Source organism: Phyllostomus discolor, chromosome 5 (genome assembly GCF_004126475.2).
Source record: "Phyllostomus discolor isolate MPI-MPIP mPhyDis1 chromosome 5, mPhyDis1.pri.v3, whole genome shotgun sequence".
Lineage (NCBI taxonomy): Eukaryota > Metazoa > Chordata > Mammalia > Chiroptera > Phyllostomidae > Phyllostomus > Phyllostomus discolor.
In genome coordinates this window covers 26089935-26117174 of record NC_040907.2, presented here as the reverse complement: position 1 = coordinate 26117174, position 27240 = coordinate 26089935, and the positions used below count along the sequence as shown (strand labels likewise).

The 27240-nt window shown below is 41.6% G+C and overlaps 1 protein-coding gene and 1 pseudogene across 1 annotated transcript in view; one reads left to right on the top strand and one right to left on the bottom strand.

Moving 5' to 3' along the window:
• Window positions 1–27240, bottom strand: part of MACF1 (microtubule actin crosslinking factor 1) — a 325706-nt gene that overhangs the window by 261500 nt on the left and 36966 nt on the right.
• LOC118500576 lies at window positions 1519–3924 on the top strand (annotated as a pseudogene).

The following is a 27240-nucleotide window of genomic DNA, read 5'->3' as shown; positions in this document are numbered from 1 at the left end:
CTTGCTCTCTCTTTAAAATCAATACACATATTTCAGGTATTTTTCTTTTAAAAGTGTAATTTTTTAAAATGACACCTCCCAAGAGTTACAGGCTTTTAGGATAAGCTACACAGATTATATCCAGAGAAAAAAACTCTGGAATTTCTATAGCATTTTTGGTGTAGTGGTTTACCTGCATTATTATATTCACCTTTAAGAATGTTTTTATGGCCCTAGCTAGGTGTAGCTCAGTGAATTGAGCATGGGCCTTGCGAACCAAAGGGTTGCCAGTTCAATTCCCAGTCAGGGCACATGCCTGGGTTGTGGGCCAGATGCCCAGTGGGGGGGATGCATAAAACGCAACCACACATTGATGTTTCTCTCCCTCTCTTTTTCCTTCCCTTCCCCTCTCTCTAAAAATAGTATTTTTTAAAAAAAGTGTTTTATGAAAATAATTGTAAATTTTTCTTTACAGGTGGAAAAACAGAGGTTAAGCAACCTGTCCAAAAGTCACACATCAAGCCAATGAGAAAACATGGAAAGAACCTATGTTTCCCCAAACCTGCACTTGGTACTCTGGCTCATGTTACCTTGGCATCCTAGAAAACCATGAACACCAACCGAGTCAGACTCCACTGATTAACCCCTCTTAAGAGAGTTATCCCTCCCTCAGGTCTGAAGTTTTTCAGAGTAACCTGCCATGTAGGCTGCTGTTCAGTGCCTTGGGGTAGAACTCAGGGTGCAAAATATAACATTCCACACAACTCCCAATTATTCAAGTTAGATGCAGGTGGAGAAACTGTGTAAGTAGCACTGTGAAAACAAAAAAAAAGGACTGTGCTTTTAAAAAGATCAGGCATAACATTAGCAACTGCTATGAAAACAGAGAGGGGAAAAATTAAAATGCTATTAGCCAATCAACAGCACCAACAAGGTAGCCAGTCACTGTGTGAAGATCTGAGTATTAGGAGTCACAGGGGATACATAATACATAATTGTATTTTCTCAAAGAACATTTAATGGACAAGATTAAAAGGTCAAAAGGGAGTTTGTAATGCTTACAGAGCCTAAGTGAGACAGTTTAGTAGTTAAACAGTTAGTAGTGGAATACAGTTTAAAAAAATTTACTCATTCCACCCTGGCTGGCATAGCTCAGTGGATTGAGAGTGGGCTGCAAACCAAAGCATCGCAGGTTCAATTCCCAGTCAGGGCACATGCCTGGGTTGCAGGCCATGGCCCCCAGCAACCGCACATTGATGTTTCTCTCTTTCTCTCTCTCTCTTTCTCCCTCCCTTCCCTCTCTAAAAATAAATAAATTAAATCTTAAAAAAAAAAAAATAGGAAAAGTATTTAAAAAAAAGAAAGCTAACATCTTAAAAAAAAATGTATACATCCCCCTGGTTAGGTAGCTCAGTTGGTTAGAGTGTCATCCCAATATGCCAAGGTTGTGGGTTCAATCCCAGGACAGGGCACATGGAAGAACCAACCAATGAATGCATACATGGGTGAAGCAACAGATTAATGTTTCTCTCTCCCCCATTCCCCTCCCTCCCTCCTTGCCTCCTTCCTTTCTCTAAAATAAATTTTAAAAAATTTTAAATATATACATTCTATATTACTGTGAGAAGCACAGTATTTCTGAGGTCACCAAGTTCAAGAGACCAGGTACCTAGCATGAAATAAGGCTGCAGATGATAAAGGCAAATATTAAATAGCAGTTCAGATCATATGTGTGTGTTTCCTGGCATTATTTCACTATTTCTCCAGAAAGTATGAATAACGGTAGAGTGGAAAGAACTTTAGTTGTAGAGCTGATACCTGGAGCCCAGAATCTATCTCAAGATCCAACTTGGCCACTAACTAACTCTGTGAGCAGGAGCCCAAAATCCCTATAAACTGCTAGTTCTTAACTTTTTTAGGTCACAAACTCCAGTGAGAAGCTGATGAAAAGTAAGTATACTCTCCCTATAAAAAGGCCATACCAGTAAGTTGATAAGGAAAACCAGACATCACCAGCGGCTTTCTTTTCTTCAGGCAGCTGCAAGGATGATAGACATTCAGGTGGAGCACACCTACCAAAAGCAGCCCACCACCTTTCAAAATAAGAAGAGGGTCCTGCTTGGAGACACTGGCAAAGAGAAGCTACCTTGACACTACAAGAACATCAGTCTGGGTTTCAAGACACCCAAGGAGGCCAATGAGGGCACCTACATTGATAAGAAATGCCCCTTTACCCATCACGTCTCCATTCGAGGGTGCATCTGCGTGGTGACCAAGAGGAAGACGCAGAGGACCACTGTCATCTGCCGAGACTACTTCATCTGAAAATAAAACTTCTTTGAGTAGCACCACAGGAATATGTCACTGCATCTGTCCCCTTGCTTCAGAGATGTCCATATCAGTGACACTGTCACAATGGATGAGTACTAGCCCCTGAGCAAGACTGTGTGCTTCAACGTGCTCAAGGTCACCAAGGCTGCTGGCACCAAGAAGCAATTCCAGAAATTCTGAGATTAGATACCTGCCCACTCTCCCAAGCAAAATAAAGGTATTTTTCTCAGTAAAAAGAAAAAAAGCACATGTTCACCAATCTACAAACTTTTGTTTACAAGTGAAGAGGGGGTCAATAAACCACAGATAAAGAACCTCTGAATTAATCTCTAAGACTCCTTTTGTGTCCTGTTCTGAAAGCAATTAACATAGTGAAATCCAAATATAAGTACTGAAAAGAACAAGGTGTAAAGGAATGATTAATTGGCCAGAAAAGACCTGGGTTCTCCTGCTTTAATGCCACTGTAAAATTCTATCAGAGACTTCTACCACCCCAGGGAGGAAAATCGGCCCAGACAGAAGGAATCTAATAGCAGGAACAACTGACATTTAAAACAGCCACTTGAACTAAGTGCATTTAAAAGACAACACATGTTAGCTTGTCATTTCCTTTGTGTTTCACCATATCTGATAAAAATTAAACAAAAACAAGGATGTTTGGAATTATGAAGTGAGTGATGGTTCCAACTTGAGGCTCTTGAGAAGGGGGGGGGGGGGGGCGTGCAGTGGCCTGGACTCCAGTTGTATTCTTGCAGACAATGGACCCCTCCCCAGAATCAGAGCATTCCAAAGCACCATAGTATAATACGTGTATATGCTTTTGTGGGGGGGAGGGCTGTTCATCTTTTATCCTCCAATAGAACAGGTCCCAGTGAATGGTGAACAGTGAATGTAACCTCCGGTGGTAAGAGAGATTCTGCCCTAAATTCCAGACAGAAACAGTCAAATGTGAAAGGCTTAGGACCTGGCAGTCTAATAGGCACTCTCTAGCCAGCTGCTGACAAAGGGGGAAAAAAGCTCTGCTGTCTCCAACAGCCTTTACTGAGGCAGAGACACCTAAGAGCTGAGTGGAACTTGACTGAATGCAGGCAGATCAGGAATCCAGACTACAGTGTATGAAGTGTGGTCCTTAGGGCTGTGATGCTATAATGACAAAGACATTTAAAAAGCAATCCCTGCCCTGCCCTGCCCTGCCCTGCCCTGGTGTGGGCTCAGGAATCCCAGGTGAAGAAAAGGCCTGAGTCAGGTTCAGGATATTACTCTTAAAGCAGGAGGGCAAGTCTGCCAGCAGAAAGTTAATAACTGAGGAGAAAGTTCTAAACTCATAATACAGAGTAAGTCCTATCCTGGAGTTCCCACAGTTCCCCAAACCATCTAGAAATCAATACCTTCTATAATTCCTTTGAAACAATCTTTCTCCTAAAAACAAAGGTTGTCCACAGCCCCTCATATCAGGGCTCAGTGAAACGAAATCTGGACAATTTAAGGACCTCTCCCAATCATTAATTCCACATACATGCGTTGCATTCTAACCATGCACAAGGCACTGACCTAGGTGCTGCGAACACAGAATGCAATCTAATCAGAGAGCAGGATGAAAAAGGAATGAATCTGTCTCCTCAGATTCAGAGAAAGGTCATGAGTGGTGAGGGCACAGCTGACAACCAACTGCTCATTCTCTAGACCAGCCCTGAAGACAGGAGGCTTAGAGACATGAAAGGTAACTCTCCTCATACAAATACATCCACTTTCTTTGAGGCAGAACTGACACCCTACAGCCAGTTGTCACTGTTACCCCAAAGCAGCTGATGACCCAGGAAGACAGCAAAAATGTCTCCAGTGACTTAAGAAGCCAGCAACAAAAGCAGGTGCCAGGTTCGTGGCCCTATTCAGGGAACAACAAAGATCACTTTCTGCATTGTTTCCTCCTGGCAGCAGTGTCTGATGGAGAGAGGAGTTGAATTACACCTTGTCCCTCTGGTCCGCTAGAGAGAAAATGAGTTTGCCATCTGAAGAAAGGGTTGTCCCCAGGGCCAAAACTCTCTCAGCAGGGCTGAGGAACAGAAGACAAAAGAAGTCAGACCTCATATGCTTAGGAGGAGGACTGAAATGGCAAGACCAAGAAAGAGAGGCTTTAACAGAAACTAAGTGTGGGTTTGACAAGTGTCCAAGGAGTTTTGCCCACTCTGTGCTCGCCTCAGGCCTGGGGAGATACTTTGTGTGGATCAGACCTACACCAAAGGCCCTGACAACAAGCCTAAAAAGAGCTCATGCTTTAGGTCACTGACCCTCCTCCAATCAGCTCTCTCCTTGATCCTTTTCTTTTTGGCTGTGTAGTCCATGGAGAAACGAGTGAATTCTATGAATCCTCTCCTCCCTACAACGGTTATGTAATACTACAAGACCAAACAAGGTAAAAAGGACTGAGCAATTGGGAGAGAAGGCAAAAATTCCTGTTCTTAGGGTGAATCTACTCTAGCCCTACCTGAAACTAAGGTTCTCCTCTAAGTTTATAAAATCACAGGATAATGTAAATGCCTCACTGCTGGGCATGCTGAGCACCTAAATAAAAGATCAGAGGCAAGAGTCACCTACCACTGGACCAAGGTTACAGACCTTTTAGAGAGAGGTAGGAGAGAAGGAAATTTATTTCAACAAAAGAATACTGAAAAGGGTATAGGTATCACGTGTAATAGAAATCAACAGCTTCCCCCACTCCACCAAAACATTTTCTTTCACTAACTCCATCCAGGCCCAGGCAAAGGACACAGCTGCACCTCCAAGTCAGTTAAAAGAAGGTGCTTGCTAAGGATAGCCACATTTAGTCATTCTGACAAACTGGGGGTGGGGGTGGTGTTTGCTGGTTCAATTCACCTGGACTATATATACTCCATCAAAAAATAAAACAAGTGTCCAAAATGTCAGGCCTCCAACTTCTGGTGGCATTCCTTTGTTGCTCTGAGAAGAGGAAGGAGGCAAAATAAATATTTTGGAGAACTCAGATTCTAGACACTAAAAATAGCATAATGGAATTTTCTTGTGAAGCTGTTTTTGCCAACAATGAGGTTACTTTTTAAAAAAAAAAGTTCAAGACAGACTGCATAGTGGGGACACCAAGATGGCAGGGTATGGGTTCTAAGAAACTTACTACTCTTGAGTCAAAGGTAAAATTCTGTAGACGGACATCACATTGTTAAAGTAGAACCTCAATGAGGGTGTCAACACTGTTTAATGAGTAATAGGGTACCTATATATCTGCTATGGTATTATCTATATGCTTAAAATATCCATGATAAAAATTTAAAGCAATAGATGAAACTATCCATCAAATCTAGAAGTATGGATACCCTTTCATCCAGCAATTCCACACCTAGAATTTTCCCTAAAGATATACACATGCAAAGTGGCAAGTGTACAACAAAATTTTTTATTACAGCATTCTGTAATGACAAAAGACTGGCAACACCGTAACTGCCCATCAACAGGCTAATTAAATGGCAGTATATTCATATAACAGAATAATAGGCATGAAGGAAAGAAAGAGGTATTTATGGACTGATATGGATGAATCTCTAAGATTTAAAAAAAAGATCAGAACAGGGAGTATGTTAGCTCTCATTTATACACACACACACACACACACACACAATTATTTTTTAAAGATTTTATTTATTTATTTTTAGACAGAGGGGAAGGGAAGGAGAAAGACAGGGCAACAGACATCAACATGTGGTTGCCATTTGCACGCCCTGAACCAGGGACCAGGCCCACAGCCCAGGCATGAGCCCCGACTGCGAATCAAACCAGCAACCCTTTGCTTCAGAGTCCAGCACCCAATCCACTGAGCCACACCAGCCAAGGCTCATTTATATGTTTAAAAAGAGGAGGAAGAAAATACAGAATTTAGGTTCCATAAAGATAGGAATTTTTAAATCTATTTTGTTCACTGTTTATTCCCAGAGTCTCATATATTATCTGCCACATACTAGGTACTCAATAAATATTTGCTGAATTAATTTTTTAATTCAGAAGATATATGAATGAATAAATGCACATATCATCTATGGAAATAAGCACAAGAAACTGATAATATCAATTGTCTTCAGGGAACGGTAAAGGATGGATGGAGTAAAAACACAGATTTTTCACTGTATATCTTTTTGTACCTTTTGAATACCCAATTATGTGAGTTTGTTACCTAGTCAAAAAAATAAATGAAAGCTTAAAAGCCGAAAACTTGAGGTTCTGAATCCTGATCCTAGCACTGCCACTGACCACATGCCCTTCTCACAAATCATTCATGCATTCAACAAGCCTACCCTATATGCCTGCCCTGTGCCAAATCTGTAGAACACTGATAGGAGCGCAGCATCTCTTTCTCAAGCAGCTTATAATCTAGTGTGGGAAACAAGCAAGTGACCCAGCACACAATATATAGTGCAGCTGATGCTGACAAAGGTGAGCAGAAACAAGGAAGGATGGCTTCCAGAAGGGGATGAGGCTGGAAGTGGGACTTCAGAGCTAGAGAAAATTGGATTGATGGGAAAAGCAGTGTTGTAGACAGAGGAAACAACATAGAAACTATTTTTAAGAAACTTAAAATAGTTCGATATGGATAGAGTATAGGGTACTCTCAATTCTGGAAGAATGATGGCAGGACATAAAAGTTTTGCATGCCATGCTAAAGAAAACATTTCAACCTAAAGATAATGGAAAGCTACTGAAAGGTTTAAGCTTGGAAGTGACTATTCTTTATGATCAAATTTTAATTTTAGAAAGAGTATTCTAGCAGTAGTCAAAAGGAGGGAAGCAAGACGAAGACAGGAGGACCAGTTAGGACACTGTTATGGTTATATGCTGAGAAACAGTAGATCTGAACTAAGAAAGTTGTATTTGGGATGGGAATAAAAGGAAGGGACAATTGAAGTAGAATTATACAATATTTAATCACTGTTATCTGAGTAAGGGTGGGGGTGGTGGGAACCAGAGAAGGAAGAGTCTCAGGGCACTTGTGTGACTGGGTAGAACTTGGTGCCTTAAATAAAGTAAGGAACAGGAGAGAGAAAAGCAGGTTTCCTGGGGTGCAGAAGAAGGGTTCAGTTTAGAACATGCTGAATAAAAGATACAACATCCAAAAGAAGTCCTCCACTGCTCATAGATAAATGTCTGGAGCTCAAGAGAGAGATCTGGCCCAGGAATTGAAGCCATAAGTATAAATATGGTCACTCAAGAAAATTATGTAGAGGCCAAAAACAAAATCCTTAAATCCTCTATTTAAGGAAGCTAAACCTGTAAACGAAGAAAGAAAATCAGAGAAGGGTAAGGTCACAAAAAGTCAGTAAAGGAGACACTTTCAAGGAGGATAGAGTTTCATAGTAGTGGCAAGTACCACAGAAAGGTCAAACAAGATTAAAAAAATTAACACTGCATTTGGCAATTTTGAGTTGATTAGTGACCTTGACAACAGCAATTTCAGGAGAGTAAAGGGACTTGGAAGCTAAAAGGCAGGTATATACCACTCTTAAGAATCTTCAGGGAGCCCTGGCTGGTATAGCTCAGTAGATTGAGTGCTGGCCTGCAGACCAAGGGTCACCTGTTCAATTCCCAGTCAGGGCACACGCCTGGGTTGCAGACCAGGCCCCCAGTAGGGGGCATGTGAAAGGCAACCACACACTGATGTTTCTCTCCCTCTCTCTTCATAAATAAATAAATAAATAGATAAATACATCTTAAACACCCACAACCACATCAAAATTACAACTAAACTACAAAACAACCATCATTCAGATCTGGCTGAATGGAAGTTCAACAATTAGAGAATTAAAGAAGCCACACTGAGACTGTCAGGAGGAGCAGAGACACAGAATGGGCCAGTCTGACACCCATGTGTGATGGATAAAAATTGGGAGGCATATCTTGGCTGAAGAGGTACCCCCTGAGGAGCAAGGGATCCCAGCTCTACACCAGGCTCTCCATCCCAGGTTCCAGTGCCAGGAAGAGAGACATCCCCATAACTTCTGACTGTAAAACCTGAAGGAATTGAGACTGAGAGAGACAAGGCTGCTTGAGCCCCAGCCAGTGTGTTTTAAAGGGCCCCACACAAGGACTTACTCGGACTCACTCCCTCCGAGATCCAGTGCTGGGGCAGCAGCTTGAAAAGCACCAGGGACTATGGGGAGGAATGAATTGCGTGGTACCAGAAAGCTGGGCGGTAGCTTTCTCCAGACAGAAGTGCAGTGCAATGCTGGCTGAGGCCACTGTTCCTTTGATGAGCCCTCCCTCCACAGAGTAGAACTCAGGTACCTTATCTGAGACTCCATCAACCTGGCTCACTAGGGTTTGCCTCTCCCTGGTTATTCCCTGAGGCCCTTACCCCACCCTACTTTCAGGTCCACCCAAGCTGTTTCCAGTGGCTTTTTCATACAATAGCCTCTCTTGGCTCATGCTTCAGATTTTCCTAAAATCTCTCAAATAAACACAATCTGGCCTCAGCGTGCCCTATACCCCTGGCTAAGTGGCTGCAGCTCCAGCACTAGTAGCAATCATCCTTGCTTCACAGCTTGGCCTCTCCTAGGCACCTTTAAGCCCAGCACAAGTAACAGCCATCTGCAGATCACTTGTAACTCATGCCAGGTGGCCCCCAGCAGAACACAGATGGTGGCTAACCTTGGCCTACACCTCCAAGGAGAACCCAAAGCGAGCACATGCAGTGGACAGCTTCAGACCACATCTAAGGATCACCACCCAACCACCTCCACAAGCGACACACTCAAGGGGCAGATTCAGTAGGCACCAGAGCCCTGATGAAGTAAGTCAGTGGTCAGTAGTCACAATAAATCCTTGCAGCTGACTGGTCTAGGGGTAAATCCCTCCCTTGACATGCCAACAGTAATCAAGGCTCAACAGACTACATGGGAGGTACATCTCATGTGCCCAGCTTGGGTAATCAGGGAGTTTGTGCCATTGGACCCTACAGAGCACCAACTACGTTAGGCCATTCTACCAAGCCTGGGAGATGCAGCAGCTATACCTGATACATAGAAACAAATGCAAAGAAGCTGGCAAAATGAAGAGACAAAGAAACATGTCCTAAATGAAAAAACAAAACAAAATTCCAGAAAAAAAAAATTAAACAAAGTGGAGACAAGCAATCTATTAGATGCACAGTTCAAAACACTGGTTATAAGGATGCTCAATGAACTTACTGAGAACCTCAACAGGATAAAAAAGGACCAATCAGAAATGAAAGATACACTAACTGAAATGAATAATTTACAGGGAATCAACAGTAGAGATGATGAAGCCAAGAATCAAATCAGTGATTTGGAATATAAGGAAGCAAAACACCCAATCAGAACAGCAAAAAGAAAAAATAATCCAAAAAAATGAGGACAGCGTAAGGAGCCTCTGGGACAACTTCAAGCACACTAACATTTGCATAATGGGGGTGATGGAAGGAGAAGAAAGAGAGCAAGAAAGTGAAAAACCTATTTGAAAAAAATAATGACAGAAAACTTCCCTAACTTGGTAAAGTAAATAGACATACAAGTCCAGGAAGCTCATAGAGACCCAAATAAGATGAACCCAAAGAGGCCCACACCAAGACACATCATAATTAAAATGCCAAAGGTTAAAGATGAAGAGAGAATCTTAAAAAGCAGCAAGAGAAAAAAGCAGTCAGTTCCTACAAGGGAGTTCCCATAAGACTCTCAGCTGATTTCTTAACAGAAACGTTGCAGGCCAGAAGGGATTGGCAAGAAATGTTCAAAATGATACAAAGCAAGGATCTTTAACCAAGATTACTCTACCCAGCAAAGTTATCATTTAGTACTGAAGAACAGATAAAGAGCTTCCAGGATAATAAAAAGCTAAAGGAATTCATTACCACCAAACCAGTATTACACAAAATGTTAAAGGTCTTCTTTAAGAAGAAGAAAAAAGATTAAAAATATGAAGAAAATGGCAATAAATACACATCTATCAACAAATGAATCTACAACAAACAAACAAAATAAATGAACAAGCAGAACAGAAGCATATTCATACAAAGAACATTTTGATGGTTGCCAAATGAGCAGGGTGTTGGGGGGAAGGGTGAAAAAGGTGAAAAACACAAATTGGTTGTTACAGAATAGTCAGGGGAGCCCTGACTGGTGTGGCTTAGTGGGTTGGGCCTTGTCCTGCAAACAGAAAGGTTGCCAGTTTGATTTTGAGTCAGGGTACATGCCTTGGTTGCAGGCCAGGTCCCTGGTTGGAGGCATGCAAACAATGGATGTTTCTCTCCCTTTTTCCCTCCCTTCCTCTTTTCCGAAAAATAAATAAGTAAAGTCTTTAAAAAATAAAAGGATAGCCATGAGGGTATAAAATACAGCATAAGGAATATAAGCAATGATATTTTAATAACTATGTACGGTGTCAGATGAGTGCAAGATTTATCGAGATGATCATTAAGTTATGCAATGCTAATCACTAAGGTGTACACCTGAAACTAATATAATAATGTATGTAAACTGTAATTGAGAAATACAAATAATTTAAAATGGAAAAATAAGATTCCTGGGTGAAACAAACCTTGGCTATGAAAGAGGATTATCATTTAACACCCCTTGTTTTCCACTTCCCCTCCCATAATACATCTGAGTATATTTTAAGAAAAATAAGTAGAAAAGTACACATAAAATAGTGTTAGCATTTTATCAGGTATTAGGTGTTGAATGATGATAATCCAGTGTGTTATTACTACTATGTTAAAGTTGGTTCCATTAACCTGCCATATATCAACCAAATATTTCGGACACTTATGGGCAAAATACCAAGCTGGCACTGTGGGAAATGAAATGGAATTTATGATATGGTCCTCAACATCCAGGAGCTTCCAAGCTCATAGAAAAAAAAATAATGAACACATACAAATAAGATATATTAAAGGTACAATATAATGATACAGAAAACAATGACCGTTAACATTTAGGAAACTAGGAACAACTTCCAGAGGGATGATTAGGAAAGTTTCCTAGAGGCCTTTAGGTGGGTAGTGAACAATGAGTAAGATTCTATTTGACAGACACAATAAGTAAAGGATCTCCAGGAAGGCGGTCTTATCCGGCTTGGATTGAGGAGGTAGTTGGCGAGGATGCTGGAAAGGATTATTATGGAGAGCTTTGAATACCAGGCTGAGAAGATTGAGCCCTGCCTCTCTTCTGCTGCTCTGGCAGTGCCCAACTGCCTGAGGGGCATTTCCACTTACTTGAGCAGGCCACCGATACTAGAACTCAATTTATTACAAGTGAATCCACATCTCCCCTCCCTAAATCAATGCTTCCTTTTAATTTCCCACTTTGAGTAATGGCACCATCCTTCAAACAAACCTACTTACCAAGTGTTATCAGTTCTTCCAAATACCTCTCACAATCAACTTCTTTATTCAAAGTCAGCTGTCCTTGTCCTAAGCCTCATTGCCCTCTCACCTAGATTGCTAAAACAGCCTTAAAAAAATGGATCCCCTCCTTCTCAATCCATTCATGTTGCATGTGCTGTCAGATCAACCTTCATAAAACACAGCCTTAATTAAATCATTCCAATGTTAAAAACCTCCCAACAGAAAACACAAAACCCACCATACAAAACAAATCTCAATAAGTGTAACAATTCAATCACACAACACAACTTTTGTAGAGAGTAGTTTAGCAAAATGTATCTAAAATTTTTTAAAGTTTCAATGAATTATTTCAATGCAGTAATTTCACTTTTAGAAATTTATATAAAAGAAATGATTAAGTGTGGCAAATACACATAGCATACAAAGGTCTATTCATCCCATTGTTTATAACACCAAAGCAAAATTATCTAAAAGTTGACAACAACAGTGGACTGGCCCAGGTGCAATGCACCCATATGAGGGGCCATTGACGGCAATATAAACTGTTATGTGAATACATATTTTTTGACATGGAAAGATTTTCACCATAGAGTAAGTGAAGAAAACAAGCTATAGTTTACTTCTGCAAAATATTGTACCATATTTACATGGTATACATTTACAGGAAAAAAGGTCTGAAATACGCAAAATTTTAATGTAATTACACAAAAATAATGGGACTGTAGGGACTGATAAACACTTGGTAGGCTTAATTTTATAGTTTTGGTGTATTTATAATTTTCATGCAATAAACATGGATATTTTGTGAAATAAGTAGAGGAGAGGTCTACCACAATAAATATCCAACAGCAGCATAGGTCTTTTAGGACTTTCTAAACATCCTTGCTCTGGAGATAGCAAAAAACTTTACATAGAACCCAACAATTCGACCAACCGTTACAGCACCAAAGAAACAAGGACGAAGGAGGTACACTGTGCCCTCACTGAACTCATGATCTAGAGCCAGAGAATTAAACAGATAATTGTAAAACAATATGACAAGTACTGTTACAAAGCGATCTATAAAGTACCATGAGAACTCAGATGAGGAGATAATTAAAGTTTTCCTGGTTGGCTAGGGAGAAAAAAAAGCTGGAACACCATATAAAGCTAATTAGTTTTGAACTGGAATAAAAAATTACAGTATGAACAAGAATCTGTGAGGCAGATAAGTAGAAAAAAACACCTAACGGCATAGAAAACAGCATAAACAAGGGATGAAACTGAGACTCGTGCCCATGCTAAGAAGTCTGAACTTTACCCTGTGAAGAAACAGAGGGCAGTGATCACTGGAATTTTTAAGAAGAGATACAAAATGATTGCTGGCAGTAAGCCAAAGATGATGGGAATCTAAAATAGGGCAGTGGGTCCAGCCAGGATGCATGGGAAAGGATGGCTACTGAGATGTCTATGAGCTAGAACGAACAGAACTTTATGTCCAATCAGTTGTGTAGAATGAAGACAAAAAACAAATAAAAATGAACTTCCTAGTTTGGGCAAACAGGTAGATAGTGATATTGGTATCTCAGACAGGTTACATAGGAAGAGAAGCAGGCCTGGACAGGAGAAAGAAGGGGAATGATGATAAGCTTGGTTTTAGATATGTTACCTTAGAATTTCTGTAGAATTCAAAGCGGAAAAGGCTAGTAGTCATCTGAAAATAAAAGTCTGAACCTCAAAGAAAAGTTCATAGAGATTTTGACTTTGTCTATGTATACATCACTGTCTCAGTGTACATCACTGTACACATAGACAAAGTTGATAAATAAAATCACCAGAGTAGGTAAACTGGTCCAGGGAGAACAGAAAGAATTGGAGCGGGGGTTGGGGAGAGAGGGGGGAGAAGATGTTCAAATAGTGTCAAATGCTATGACAAGGCCAAACACCATGAGAACTGAAAGAGATACTGAACTCTGCAAGTAGGCTGTCACAAGTGAGAGGGAATCCAGTTGGAATGCTGGGCACAAAAGCCAAACTACAGTGGGTCAAGATGACTAAAGGAATATAACAAAGGCTATTAAATAGGTTTAGTGGTGCCATGGCCAGGTGGCTCAGCTGGTTGGAACATCGTCCTGTACACCAAAAAGGTTGCAGGTTTGATGCCCAGTCAGGGCACATACCTAGGTTGTGGGGTCTATCCCCAGTCAGGACACATATGAGAGGCAACCCAGTAGATGTTTCTCTCTTGCATCGATGTCCGCCTGTCTCTCTGTCTCTCTCTCCCTCCTCCTTTTCCCTCTCAAATTAATAAATATATATCCTGGGTGAGGATTTAAAAAAAATAGTTTTGGTGGAAAAAAAGAAGTTAGTCTGAAGAACAAACAAAAAATTTTTTCACCTTAGGATAGAGAAAACCTGAACATATCTGTAAAGAGTCACTAGGTGGGGAGAGACTAAGAATGCAAACCATGTACATGCCCAGGGGCCTGCTCCTGAAATATAACGAATGAGGTGAGGACTAGAGAAGATTACAGATGAATTGAGAGATAGAGCTGTGGAAAGTAAAAGGCTAAATGACATGTTGAGAATTTACAAGATAAAGTGGAGTAGCAAGTTTGAGGAGAGTGATGAAAGTCTGGAATAGCTACTGTGAGGAAAAGGAATGGGAGTCAACCAGGAGAGAAAAGAAAGATTTCAGGGCAGGGTTGAAAGTCAAGCTGGAGCCAGAGCTCGTAAATATGTTGAGGAGTCAGTCAGCACAATGTTATGCAGTAGAACTCAGTAGCTCAGTGGAGAAAACGAACATGGGTCCAACTTCAGGGAAAAGAAAGGTGTGGCAGAAAGGGACAAGAATGCCAGTACAAGTATCGTCGTATACAATAGGTAGGAAAGGCAAGGACACTATACAGGGGATGACTGAGAAATGAGCAGAGACCAGGTTTCGTGGGCATAAAGGAACAGAAGTGGAAGAAAGGAGGTTGGGCCCAGATTTTGGTATTTCTAGGAGAGGAGGAATTTTAGGCCACCTCATAAACTCTTCCCCAAGAAACTTAGCTATCTATAAGACCAAAATTGATGCCATGCTAACTTCTAAGTCACACTCTGAAAAGTAAACTAGCTCTTCAAATGGGGCCAACATTCCCATGAGAAAGGGACAGAACTGAGTTCTCCCACGCTTTTTCATTCCAGAAATTTAAGATTTGATCTAGATCTCTGGGCACAATATCAGTCACTATTCCTTTTATTGACTAGGAGATTATCAGAGTTGTCATGTGTGCAGAGTTGCTGAAAACAACCCTTTAAGAAACTGCCTAATTGCTACTTTAGCAATTCCCCCTGGGTCCTGGAGCTAGCTGATGCAGGATGAGAGTCACTGTCCTTCTCAAGGACCTCCGTGCTGAAGTACAACAGTAAGGACAACAGTTCAGTGTAATAATCACATTCAATAGGAAAGCAGAAATGGGGGTCCACTAATAAGGTGAGTGACATCCAGGGGGTGGGAAAGTGTGTTCACTTTCTTTCACTGTAAAAACTGGATCTAACTCTTGTAATCCAAGGACAGGAAAACCTCTAGTTGCTACTCACTCGTTCCCTAGAGTTCTGGGCTCCCATCCAGGCTATATCATTCCAGCCTGCACAAAAAGAAGAGTTAGTTTCCCCTCAGAGGGGCTACAAATGCACTACAACATTGCCACCAAAAGGGACTGCTGGCTTATAGTGCTGATTCACTCTAAGAGCCCCAACTTCCTTCAAATCTCCTCCTATCACCCAAATGACAAAGGTACAAAGATTATAAACAATAATTTCTTATAGTAAAGAACGCTGATAGAAGGAATGAGATTTCAAGAATTGGTTGGTTATCTGGATAAGCATCTGGAATTTAGCCCCCACATCAGCCTGGTCAGTCATCCCATTTGGACTGAGATGGGCCCTACTGTGTAAGACCAAAAAAAGTAACTCAAAATATTTGTTTAATGCAGCTCTGGTTCACCTTCACTTGGGTCACCACCTTCTTTTGCTCACAAACACTTAATTGTCTCTTAAAAGTAGGTCAGTGCCTTGTGGAACAAGCTGGAGGAGAGAGGTAAGACCCAGCCTATATCAGTCCAACAGGAGAGGCCCAAGTCGTGTCTAGGAGACCAAGACCAGTCAATAATGCACCATGCCAAGAGCACTCAGTGTGCTCCAGGCAGCAACCTGGCTACTGTCATTCCTAGGTGGTGATTCAGCACACTGGGAGAGAAGACGCCTAGGATGTGGGTCTGAGGCTCATGTGAGTTCCAAGAAATACTTGTCCCACTGTGATGGCTGATGAGGTGTCCCTAATAATCCCTGAATGAAGGGAGCAAGAGGTGAACACTCAGAATGCTAAAATTCTTCCCCACTGTCCATATGGTCCCTTCTGTGGAATACCGAGCATTGCTCAACCATAAATGGAGCTGTCTGAACTTCTCCCCATTCCTTCTCCCAAATATTTTCTGCAGGACACCCAAAAATAAACACTGCTCCTTAACCATGGGCTAGAGGTACATTCTTAGCACTGTAAGCTCTCATCTGAGCATGCCAGATGAAGAAAGGGTTAAAATTTTTGAAGACGATACATACTGTTCCTGGGCCCAAATACTCCATCCATCCAAAACTCTAAGGTAAGAGAGATTCCCCCCTCAAACAGCCTCCAACCTCTAACTGGTTCACTAAATACAGGATATCTCTTCAAAGTCAAAAAGAAGAGGCCCCAGGAGATGAGGCGACACAGGGCTGACAGTTTGGGAAATAGCTACCAGAGGGCCAGCTGCCCAGCTGACTCTGGAATCTGAAAACTTCCAAACCTAACAACTGCCTTTCTCAGCAAGAATCAAAAGTATGTGAATCAGCTCTGGAGGACAAAGGCCGCAGAGCCCATTTCAGAAGCCAGTAGCAAACCACTTCTTAGCCATTGTTCCCCAGAAAGAACAAACTGCCGGGAACTTCACCTCCAGACCAGCTCCAGCTTTAAGAAGGGAATGGGAAAAGGAGTTAGTTATCTCTTTGACAAAGAGTACAGGCATCTCTTTCTCAATATCTCTTTCTTAATGTCTATCAATGTTATCTATCTCCCTCTCCCACCCTCCCTCCTATTCTCTGGGTGTAAAACCCTATTGACAACCCCAATCTTTCTAAATTCTGACTGTAACTTTGCATTATCTTCTCCCATGTACCTCTCCTTTTCCTGATGCCCCACTGCCTCTCCTGCCCCACAACATAAACACATTTCACATCTAAGGTACTGTAGAGTCAGAACCACATGAAACAATATCTGATTTCACACCAATTGTTATTTATCAGATTTAAATCTAGTCTTTGTAAGTACACTGTAAAATCTACAAAGGAAGGAACCATGTCCTATTGTTACAGGGTGCAGCCAAGAGGGGGGCCCCAAATAGGCATTTGAAATGGGGTCCAGAACTCAAGGTGTCCAGGAGATTTTGGGATGTCTCCATTCCCCACCCCAGGGTGTGGGTTGTGGGAAGGGACAAATGGAGCAGGGCCATTAAGAGCTGTTTAGCATAGCAACAGCCTTGCATCTAAGCTCTGGTGTGGTCATTTAACATATCTATAGCCTCTGGCTGGTTGCATAGATAGGTTAAGTAGCTGTGATCAGCTCTAAGACAGGGGAACAGAAGTAACTTCCCCACCCAGAAGTAACTTCCCCACCTAGATGTAACTGGGGGGGGGGGGGGGCAGGTCCCCTGCGTTACAGCGCCTGCGTGGGAGCTCAGAGAGGATTGGCTCCAGGACATGGGGCCACGCCTGCCCAGACTCATGATGGCAGCCCAGTAAAGCTGGAAGGATACGAGTTCTGGCATGTGAAGCCGGGTGTGGGAGGAGCTGGAAATGAGGCTGCAGAGGAAGAGAGAGGAGGAGAGCCGTGCACAGCCCTGAGAAGGAGAGCCATGTGCAGCCATTGGAGGAGAACCACGCGGCTTTAGGGAGAAAAACCATGTGCAGCCATTAGAGGAGAACCATGCTGCTTTAGGAAGGAGAACCATGTGCAGCCCTGGGGAAGGAGAAGCACGTGGACTTGACGGAATGGAGACTCCTGCAGCCCTGAGAAGAGAACCACGCGTCTTTAGCAGAGTGGAGACTCCCGCATCCCAGAGAGAGGGAACCACGCAGCCTGGTAGAGTAGGGACCCTGCAGCTTTAGAAGGGGGAACCACCACCTGGTTTTAGCAGAGATCCCGGTGACTCAGCGGAGGGTGCCGGGGACCCAGGGAGGTCTCCCAGTCAAGATCGAGTACTAACTGGGAAGAACCAGAGGACTACGTGAACCCTGGACTTCTATTTCCTTTCCTGAGATACGGTGCTCTGGACTGGGCAAAGGGGGAAAGAAGGAAGGACTGTGTCTGTTTGTGGGTGTTTTAAGGGACTTTGGGATTTTGGTAAAGACAATAGGTGACTACTTTAAGTTAGTATAGCATTAAATAAACATTTCCTTTCCTTTTCACGAATCTCTGGCACTGAGAGACGTCTTTCCTCTGGTGGCGGACATAACGGACCCGGGGCCTTCTTTCAATAATAGTATATCGTCCCAGGCCTCCCTTGTGTGTTCTGTAACACTATCAGCAGTATTTTAGCTGACGTTGCATGTTTACTAAGCACCACTCTAAGCACTTTACATGTAGTATTTCGTTCAATCCCTAAATAGAACAAAACAGACACATAAGTATGGATACATAGAACAGACTGACAGCTGTCAGAGGGGAGAGGAAGAGGGGAACTGGATGAAAGAAGGTGAAGGGATTAGCCAAAGAACATACAAGGTCTATCCAGAAGGTATCCAGCCATGTAGTATAAAAGAGACATTTATTGAAGAAGATAGAAGATACAAGAAACATTGTACATAGGACAATGACACCTCAGTCCCCTTCAAAGTAGACACCTTGGAACCTAACACAGTTCTCCCGGTCACCATCAGCTGCCCCACCATATTTTCCTGAATCTCACTGATGGCCTGAAATCTCTTCCCAAAGGTGATTTTAGTTTTGGGAAAAGCCAAAAGTTGCAATGTGCCAAATCTGGGCTGCAGGGGGGCTGAGTCATCTGGGTGATTTGATATTTTGTCAAAAATCTCTGCACAAGACACGATGCAAGAGCAGGCATGTTGTTGTGATGAATCTGCCAATCACCAGCTGCCCAGAGTTGTGGCCTTCTGAATCATCTGAATAGTTTCCGTGAAGGAATGTTTAAGCTTAACACAAAATTTGATGCAGATGCACTGTTCTACTTGCTTAGTCATTTTGTATGTGACAGCCACACAGCACACATGCTCACTCAACAGTGTCTACTGCTCCCACTGACCAGTACAGTGAGTGAAGTAGTCATTGTTCACACATGCACATTCCAGTGCACTCTCCCTGGCTGCGGGGTTACAACAATGTCGCACAAATCCTTCTCGGTATATTAATAGCTGAACCTTTTCCAGACAGACCTCGTTATGTGCATGACCCACAGACAACAGTGTGGTGATGGACTGAGGGAAGTTGGCGGAGGGCTTGATGGAGGTGGGCAAAGGAGTGGGGGAATGGGCATATGTATAATAGTGTCAACAATAAAAATAGAGTTAAAAAAAAAGCAATCCTATGGGCCCTGGCTGGTGTGGCTCAGTGGGTTGAGTGAGGACTGCAAACCAAAGGGTTGCCTGTTCAAGTCCCAGTCAGGGCATATGCCTGGATTGCAGGCCAGGTCCCCAGTAGGGGGGAGCATGCGAGGCAACCACACAGTGATGTTTCCCTCCCTTTCTCCTTCCTTTCCCCCCTCTCTAAAAATAAATAAATAAAATCTTTTAAAAAAAAGAATCCTATGATGTAGGTGCTATCAACATAGCCACTTTACAGATGAGAACTGAAGCACAGAAGGGTTTAAGAACTTGCCAAAGTTCACAGTACATGGCAAAGCTAATATTCAAACCCTGGTAACTTAAACCCTGGATTGTGTGGCTCAGTAGATTGAGCTCTGGCCTGTGAACCACAAGGTTGCCAGTTCAATTCCCTGTTGGGGCACATGCCTGGGTTACGGGCCGGGTCCCCAGTGGGGGGGGGCACACAGAAGGCAACCACACATGGGTGTTTCTCTCCCTCCCTTCCCCTCTAAAAATAAAATAAATAAAATATTAAAAAGAAGAAAAAAAACAAGTTTAAAAAAAACCCTGATAACTTAACTCCAGGGTCCATGCTCTTACTACACTCTACACAACTGGTCCAAGAACAGCAGCAGCAGTATCTACTGGGAACTTGTTAAAAATACAAATTCTCAAGCCCCACCCCAGACTTACTGAATCAGAACTTGCAGATATGACCCAGCAATGTGTTTTAATAAGCTCTCCAGGTGTTTCTGATGCAGGCTAAAGTCTGGGAACCACTGCTGTACAGCACCTTCACAAACTCTGCTGCTTCTGCTTTTCTTTATGTGAGTCACACCCAAGACAGAAGAAGTCTAGGAGGAACTTAATAGTGTAAAAATACCCTGAACAACTGATTATTGCATAATGGTTAAGAGGGCATGTAGATTCTACAGCTGACTGCCTGTCAGTGTAAAACCCAGCTCTGTTACTTACCACCTGTGTGCCCTTGGGCAAGTCACTTAGCCTTCCTGTTCCTGTTTCATTGAGTGTAAAATGGAGATAAAAAGAGTACCTACTTCTTTAGTTCTTGGAAGGACTAAATGAGTTAATGTCTTATTAACTATGGTGGTTGGTCCATTTTACAATTAAACTCAACTAATATTTATTAGGCATCAATGTGCCAGGCACTGTGCTACACACATGCATTTACTGACATCTCTCCTACTCATCATCAGCCTTTCAATACATGTTTATTAATGCCTTATTATACATAATACTCTGCTATGGGATATCAGGGTCACAAAGAACAAGGCATTAACCCTTCCTTTCCTTTAAAGACAGCACAAAGTAGTGGACCAGATATGACATTTATACAAGTAACTGTAACATATAGTAGCAAGGGGTAAGAATCATACGATAGCACTGTTTTGTGGGAAGAACACGGAATATAAGGTTATAGGATTTACACCAGTTCTCGCTGTTACCCTCAGACCTGTCACTTAACCTCTGTGAACCATCGTTTCCTCAGCTGCAAAACAGTAGAAATAAACCATCTGTGAGCCTCAAGAGTTACTATATGTGGAAGCATTTTTGCAAGAGGCTGTGTGAATGTTAGCTGTCAGTTATTATTACTATTTATTTTAAATCAATTTCTTTTAATAATACTACGCAAGTTCAGAAAGAGTCGCACCTGAAGGATCAGGAAAGGCTGCACACACGCACAATGTGACATTTAAGATTAATATGGAAGGGCAAATAAGATGTAGAAATGAAAGGAAAGCCCAGGTAGAGGAAATAGCATGAGCAAGGTGTGGAAGTAGGAAAACACAGGGCATGAATAGGAAGGGCGTTAGTTCATTGCAGCTGGAATGTAAAGAATGGGAGAAAACATTTAAAATGTAGGTAAAGGGCAAACAAGACAGAAAAAATTCTATTTTTTTTTCACTGTAAGCATCATTGTTAATTCAAGCAGGAGATGATAAAACAGATGGTTAAAATTAGTTTAAGGATTTATCTGTGAATCTGAAGTATCAGCATATGCTCTGCTCCATTTTCATGGGCTGACTAAGAGCCAAATACATGGTATATATGAAAATGGAATAACTATCATTATGTAGGTTTGTGCAAGTACCAATTTGAAAATGATACTGTTATTTCTCATCAGAAATTCAAGAGACAGAGACAGCTCACAAAGATTGTTTTGGCCTTTAAGATCTTTTTGCATCATTATTCAAGTAAGAAAAAGCTGTATTTATCTGACACCAGCTACAAAATGAAGTGGAAAGGGTTCAACCTTCTTAGCTATTTTTCAAGTGTTTCCTGGTACCTCTACTCAAATAAATATGAGGTACATTTATTTTGTTTGTTTTGTTTTCACTCTTAATTTTCATATGAGAAAGTATCAACAAGATTCTTGAATGACAGGTAATACATAGAGTGATACTAATTTGTTGATACAGAAATTGAAGCTCCTAACAAACTTTTCAGACAAATTTTTAAAGTTTTATATATGCTGACATACTTGAATGAACTAATCTAGTAATTCTTGCTTGCCAAAGAGTACCTGAAATAAATTTAACAAACCTTGAAGAAAATTCATTTTTAGTCAACAAAGTAAATATGACTTCTTGATTATGCCAAATGTTTTATATTTAAAACCCAACTGGCAGTTTTGCATAAAGAAAATTGCATAAGAGAAAAATATTAACTTTCCAAGGAACAAGTTAAAGTTCAAAAATCAAACTGAACACCACGCTTTTCTTTGCTTCACTGTCATACAAGTGCCCCCTACTGTCGTTCACATTTAATCTATGTTTCTCCAAAATAGAGTCTCTTTTTTTAAGATTTATTTTTAGACCCTCTCCTGTAGTGGCATTCACAAACCACAAACATAACTCTTTAGTTATATGTACTTATACAATCATAATTGGCTCATACTGTGATTCTTATTAGTTTAATATAGAATTACTAATTCACTATTATGTTGACAACATAAAATCATCCTGAATAGCTTTTGAAAGAAAACTGGGCCCTGGCTGGTGAGACTCAGTTGGCTGGAGCATCATCTTGTACACCAAGAGGTTCGATTCCCAGTCAGGGCACATAATTAGGGTTGCAGGTTTGATCCCCAGTCCAGGTGTGTATGAGTGGCAACCAACTGATGTTTCTCTCTCACATTGATGTTCATCTGTCTGACTCTCTCAAATCAATAAACATGTTTTAAAAATCTAAGAACAGAAAGAAAACTGGTATCTGAGCACTGGAGGTCTAAAGCAGGAAATATTAAGGTTGGCCAATCTGGGTGGGGAAGTGCACTGAGGGGATATGTCCCCGTATCCGTGACACAACAGGGGGAAAAAAACAACCACCCAATGACACTTCAGTCCCCTTAAGCACAAAGAGAGGACTGGGAACAAATCAGTACAAAAGTACCCTTTACCCCTAAAAACAAATAGGAAAGTCCACTTACAGGGATCCAGGGGTTTGGAGGGGCTTCCTCTCCTTTTCAGCCTCTATCCCCTAAGTCCAGCATTAGCCCAGGAAGCAGAAGCCTGGGCTCTTTGACTTCTCTAGGTCTAACTCAGGCCTTGTGGTAGGCAGAGAAGTCACAGCTAGAGAGAGCTTGCTTCAGACTTTTGGCAAAAACTGCAAGAGCTTGTCTAGGTACCCTCCCTATAAGGTTTTTTATGCTTCGATCCCCTTGGAGACTTACTCTGGTGGTGGGCTGGGTTGAGAGAAAACAAAAGAAAGCATGTATCTTCTATATCAAAGCAACTGTCTATAGAGAGTGTGTGTACATGTATGTACATATATGTGTATATATGTAGCTGGCCATTCATTGTGCTCACCACCCCATGGCTATAACACAATTCCCCCTCAATCCCTGACCTGTGTAAAACAAACAATCTAGATATGTGGCAACGGCAAAGGTCCCTCCCATTCATACCAAGAGGACAGAAAGGCTGATAAGCTATAGGCACTACAAAGCAGTCTATCCTTGGAAAAAATTAGGCTAGGAAACAATGTTTTTCCATTGATTTTTGCCAAGCCTGGATCTTCTGTGGGCTCCAGTGGATCCATCATATGTTAGGTTCCTTTCAAAATAGATGCCACAACCAAAACCTAGAGAGATGAAGACAACACACAAGCAATGGTTTCTTCCTCCACTTCATCCTCTTCCTCACAGCTTTGGGAGCTCTAACTATAGAGAATCAATCCAATAATACTATTAAAAATAATCATATTGTTAGCAATCCAACTGTCTGTCAAAGAATGAATAAACAAAATGTGGTATATACATACAAAGGAACATTACCCATCCTTAAAAAGGAGTAAATTCTACCCTGGATGGTGTGGCTCAATTGGTTGGAGCATCCTCCCATAAACCAAAAGGTCAAAGGTTCGATTCCCATTCAGGGCACATGCCCAGGTTACAGTTGTAATCCCCAGTCAGGTGCATATGAGAAGGCAACCAACCAATGTTTTTATGTTTCTCTCTCACACTCTCCATCCCCACCCCCCACCTTTTCCTCTCTCACTAAAAGCAACAATGAAAAGTGTCCTCAGATGAGGACTGAATGAATGAATGAAGAAAATTCTGAAACATGAATAAACCTTGAAGATATTATGCTAAGAGAAATAAGTCAGAATAAATATTGATTCCACTTATATGAAGTATTTAAATTCATGAAGACTAAAAGTAGAATTATGTTTGTTAGGGGCTGGGGGAGGGGAATGGGGACTTATTGTTTCATGGGTATGGAATTTAAGTTTGGGAAGATAAAGTTCTGAAGATGGACAGTGGTCATGGGTGCACAACAGTGCAAATGTACTTAATAACACTGAACTGAACAGTTAAAAATGGTTGAAGTGGTAAATTTTATGTTATGTATATTTCACCACAGTGAAAAAATCTTGTTATTATGACCCTTACTGATTAAAAAAAGCTACAATTGCATACCTACTATGCGCCAAGCAACATGTTTCACATATATTAATTCACCTGACCTTTACAAACACCCTCCAAGGTAGTTATTAATACCAACATTTTGCAAAAAAGGAATTTAAAAAAGCACAGATAGCTCAGAGAGGTTAAGTGACTGTCCAAGGTCACAGACCCAATAAGTACCAGAACCAGGATTCCAACACCTACCCCCTTTCCACTGTAAAATGCTGCTTCTCATCCTAAAGGAGAAAATTATCTGATAATGTAAAATACCCACAACCACAAAACCCATGCAGCAAGGAGGGTCCATGGAGAGCAACAGAGATAAAAGAATTTACAATCACATACTGCATAAGGAGATTTCCCTCAACAATGGACAGTGTATACAATGGTGGTCCTTTAAGATTATAATAGAACTGAAAAATTCCTGTTGTAGCCTTAGTAACATTGTAGCACAACATTACTCACATGTACAAAATATAGCACCTCCAATTGTGTACAATACATAATACTTGATAATAAATGACTATGTCACAGGTTTATGTATTTAATATACTATATGTTTTATCATTAGTTTAGAGTGAACTCTTTCTACTTATAAAAAATAGTTTCCTGTAAAACCGTACCACATTAAGCTGGCAGCAGCCTCATGCACTGCATGTTTACCACCTCTCTTACTCCATCATTTTCTCTTGTGGTTAATTTAATATCACATTGTATTACACAGTAACATGGTGTATAGCTTGAAACTTCAGAGCAATAGACTGACTATACCATCTAGCCTAGGTGTGTGTAAGTGTACTCTGTGATGTTCACACAATGAGAAAATCTCCTAATGACACATTTCTCAGAATATACTCCTATCATTAAGCAGGGCATGATGGAACTATTACAAGTGAGGTGCATACTCACTAATCCCACTTATAAGGCTGTGACTGTCTCTAAGAACTTCAAACACACCACTTACCTACCTAGCCATGTAAAAACCCCAGCAAACTAGGAAAAGCTGTTTGTGTTACCTATAAAACCCAAAAATGGAGTTCTCTTAACCTACCGAGCAATGTCCTATTTTTTAAGAATTTTAAGGACTTCTCCAAGGTCAAGAAAGAAAATCTAAGAGTTAGTGTTGCAAAATTAAACCCCAGCTCTCCAAACACTAAGCAGAGCTCCACTAGAAGCAAAGGGCATCACAGTGATCTCCTCCCCACTCTTCTCTTTTCTAGTCCTCTCTGTTCCCACTCCTGATAGATCAGGAACAGGCCAGTCTGAATGGGAAGACAGATCCTGGTTAGAAAAACAGAAGCCGGTGTTCAGGACCACAGGTGGAGCTACTTCTTACCAACCAGCTGGCTCCCACCCCTCACCCCTTTCCACCCCCCACCCCCAGGAGAGGAAGCTGAAGGGCCTGCCCGTGAGGACAGAGGGCAGGAAATCTGGACAGCCAGATTCCGGTCCCAGCCTGTGTCATTCAGTCAGGGCTCAGGGGGCATCCTACCAAGGCTCCATTCCAAGGGCATCCTACCAAGGCTTCATTCCAAGGGTGGTGTCACTTCCACCAGGAACCAACAGTTGCTCCCCAGTAGATTTAGGCACCAAAAGGGCTGACTAGAGGATGTAGCAAGAGTAGAATCCACAGCATGTAGGTCCCCATGAGGGACCGAGCCTTTCCGACTAAAGTGAGAGACGGGGTTCTACCACCACAGATCAGGTAGGAGAGAAATTCAAAGCAATCTCTTTAGGTCTTATGTCTGTCCCAGAGGTACAAGGAAGCTTGGGTTCATGCTTTGAATTCCTCAAATGAACACCATTCTGCTGAAAATAAAAGCAGCTTCCTTCCTACCCCACACCCCAAATGATTTATAGTCAGCAAGTGTCTCCTGGTACTCAGAAAATACACTATCAAACAGGAAATGAAAAAATATCCATTTCTTTCAGAAGGAAGGAGAGGAAACACATCCATATAGAGGCAGGAAATCAGCTGATCAGGATCCAAGCCATGCTCAGGGAAATGACTGTTCCCTTCTCAAGGCAGGGGGCTGTGCAAAGCTTAGTTCCCCTTAGGCTTCAGTCACTCACTAAGTAACAATTTCCAAGCCTGGGCCTGTAGATATTTACCAGTTAAAGGGGGAAAAAATAAAGGCACCTCATGCCCTAATGCCAACCAAAAGCACATGGACAAAAGGAAAAGAGCCAAAAGTAATGTTTGCACAATACTCAGATAAATTTCAAGGGACATTTGCCAACAGCTACAGGTGACCCCAATATTTAAAGTCTGCACCCCAGCCAGTCTGAAGTTGTGGCTGGGTGCAGAATACAAACCAGAGAAGAGGCTGAGACTTTATTTGTCAGCAGCAATCATAACAGCTTTATATTTCTACAGTGCCTGGCTAACAGGCTGAAAACTTGCTTTCCCCATCCCCTCCCTTTGCTGAATCCCTCCATTTGACAGGGCTAGGCAGGTATTCCCTGCTACAAAAAGGTCACAGTGACTAGAAGCCTTGTCCAAAGTCATTAGCTAATCAGATGGAACACAATTTCCATGTGCTTTTCCATGTTAAAAAAAAAAAAAAAAAGACTGTAAACAACTGTTTCTCAAGAAATTCTTAGGCAATAAAAACTTCTATGTCCTGTCTACAAAAAGTCCTTTAAAGTCCTTTATCTATCTTATCTCTATCTCCTCTTTATACTTAGTAGCTCCCAACTCAATTATGCTAAACACACACCTGACTGCAGTCAATGCACTTCAAGTTTCCCTACACTATTCAACTCAACATACATTTATAAACACCTTGAGTTGGGCACTGTGTTACATACCAGGGATATATAAAGATGAATGAGATGCTATCCCAGCTCTTGAGATGCTCAGAGTCTTGAGGACAGAAAGACAAATAACTGTTATTCAGAGGAGCGGGTAACATCAAAGAGGAAGAATACATACTTAGAATTCTCTAGTTCCCAAGTCATGGCACTAGGGAGACTTGATTTGTCCAATGAAATAAACCTTTCTCTCAAGGAATCTCTGAAA